Below are 3,211 nucleotides of genomic sequence, written 5' to 3' on the forward strand. Positions count from 1 at the left end.
AAGCCCCTCAGAGCCCGGGCTCTCCTCCCTCGCAATCCACGCTGCGATGCCGTTAGACGTGCGGAGGTCCTGGCGCGCTCGCCTTGTTGGTGCAGGAGCACACTGGAACGTGACACACACAAACACACATACATACATACATACAACATACACACACACACACACACACACACACACACACACACACACACACACACACACACACACACACACACACACACACACACACACACACACACACACACACACACACACACACACTCACTCACTCACTCACTCACACACACACACACACACAACGATAATCACATAATGGGAGTAAATGAACATACATACATACACAATGTACACATGCCCTTGCCCAAGTACATACACATTCTATAGTGTAATACAGATGCTTATATACATATACACACATCCACAGCACTTGCGTGCCACATTATCAAGGGAACGGTCGTGTGTGTGTGGGGGGGGGGGGGTAGTGCCATCTGGCTGTTGTCTGCCATGCAATGTCCTGCCGCCGCAAGCGAGAGAAAGTAACATATGCACGAATAAATAACTGACTTTAAAAAAGGGGAAGAAAGTGGTTTATTGGAAAACAGCAAAGGCGAGGACAGCCCCAACCTGCGCCGAGGGTGGAGTCGCATCCGGTGGCGGAGTCCCGTGGGTGCCACTTAGCCCTTTATCGGTTTGCAACGCCCAGGAGCCAAAGGTACGAGGGAACGCTAACGGAGAAAAGGTCAGTCAACTTCAAAGCACTTTAATCATCGGTGCAATCAGTGTCGCTTGTATGCAAAGTGAGCGATTAGCTTTGTTTTGGTGGCACAACACTCGGAACTGGCGGGTCTGTCCGCCTGGTCTTCCCTGTGGCGGTCTTAATTTGCTTCTGCCTCCATTTCGTCTCTCTCTCTCTCTCTCTCTCTCTCTCTCTCTCTCTCTCTCTCTCTCTCTCTCTCTCTCTCTCTCTCTCTCTCTCTCTCTCTCTCTCCCTCTCTTCTCTCTCTCTCCCTCTCTTCTCTCTCTCTCCCTCTTTTCACTCTCTCCTTCTCTTCACTCTCTCCCTCTCTCTCACTCTCTTCACTCTCTCCCTCTCTCTCTTCTTTCTCTCCCTCCCTCCCTTCTTTTTCTCTCTCCCTCCCTTCTTTTCTCTCTCCCTCTCTTCTCTCTCTCTCTCTCTCTCTCTCTCTCTCTCTCTCTCTCTCTCTCTCTCTCTCTCTCTCTCTCTCTCTCTCTCTCTCTCTCTCTCCAAACCACACACACACACACACACACACACACACACACACACACACACACACACACACACACACACACACACACACACACACACACTCACACACACACACACACACTATTATTATTATTATTGTCGATACTCTATTTACCAATATATTCATGTATTTCTAGTGACATAAGCTTTTATCAAGAAGCTTCTTTAAACACCATAATTCTCTTCTCACATAAAACAGCATGTTCCTTCAGCCACGAAACCGCCATGTGACTATATGTATCTGAATTTGTGTTTATTCAAATTATTTCATGTTTTCTATTATGAAATGTTTCAAAATGAAGTTTGTTCACATAAATATCTGAGCAGTCGACATAGACTGCTCGCCCTCACGGGCATGGCAAGACGCCTTGCTCCTCCCTGGGCACCTCTGCCTTGTCTGTCCTCTACTCCAGCTACCAAACTCCTGCAGTATTAAACTATAACTACACAACAACTTTAACTACAACTCAACTCACAAGAACCAAACCAGTGCCATCCAGGTGCCGCAGACTCACCACAACATTACACTGGCCCCAACTTAGTGGGACAATTTGTTACACTAGCGGCAGACAGTGGCACAACCATCCTGCTATACTTTACATTGGTGACAAACTAGTGGGATACACTGCCTTCCATCATTACTCTCTCTTTCCGTGTAGGTAAACACTAAGCTCGAAATTTATAGAGGATGTCAAATTGGCAATGATGCAACTGTAAACCAGCAGAATCTACTCTCAGCTCTGCTGGGCGAACTTCATGAAAATAACATGGAGTGCATCGCGTAGGACAGTTCTTGAATTTCCAATACCACGCTTGTCTCCCTTGCCAACGTCGGTCCTTCAGACTTGAATGAGTGTTTGGTTGAGTCAGATACAATTTCATTATCTTCTACAGCGAACATTAGATGCACCATGGCAAGAGCAAAACATTCCTGTTGCTGTGACTTCTAATAAATAATATTTGGGAAACTTGTTAACTATAAACAAATAATTTCCAGGCAAAAGGGAAAAAAGAGAAAACAGGAAGAAGAAAATGGTCCGTTCATATAAAAGTTTATAGGAAACATGCCACGTCCATCAATGGATTTCGTTTCCGAAGTCCCTAACTCACGATTCTGATCATAAACCCAGGTATCCTTTTCCCTTCTCCTCTCTCCGTTCCCCCACACCCTTCCCCTTCGTTCATTCCCCATTCTTCCACTTCCCCTGTCCTCTAACCCCCTCCTCCTTTTGTCCATTCCTCCATTCCCCTTCTCACACCTGCTGTCCGCCACACGGGCCAGACGGCCGAGATTTGAAGGTATAAAGCTGAGTAGAATTGGGAAGGGCTTTTCTTTTCATCATCCCCCTCACTCCTTCCCCCTCCCTCTCTCTCTCAGCTCCCTCTCCCCTCTCTCTCTTCCCAATCTTTTATCTATTAATTCTTTCACATGCTGAAAAAAATCCCCAATAATCACGGAGACTACGTGCGGTGATCTGTAAAAACATTGCATAAAATGGTTAGCCCAGGAAAAAGTGTGCCAAAAACAGAAGTAAACACACACACACACACACACACACACACACACACACACACACACACACACACACACACATATATAATATATTATATATATTATATATATATATATATATATATATATACAACATACAAAACACCACACACACCCACACAAACATATATATATATATATATATAGATATAATATATATATACATATACACACACATATGACTGCCGCGATGGTCCAGTTGTTAGAACACTAGACTCTGACCCTCATAATCACGAGTTCAATTCCTCGCCGCGGCAGTCGTTAAAATGCTTGCGATCCGACTGCTGGCTCGAGCTCGAGCTCACGGCGAGAAAACGACATTTCGCCGAACCGCGGTTGATTAGGAAGGGCATCCAATCAGGCAAGGGTGAGACTGCCAAATATCCACT

Source organism: Penaeus monodon, chromosome 12 (genome assembly GCF_015228065.2).
Source record: "Penaeus monodon isolate SGIC_2016 chromosome 12, NSTDA_Pmon_1, whole genome shotgun sequence".
Lineage (NCBI taxonomy): Eukaryota > Metazoa > Arthropoda > Malacostraca > Decapoda > Penaeidae > Penaeus > Penaeus monodon.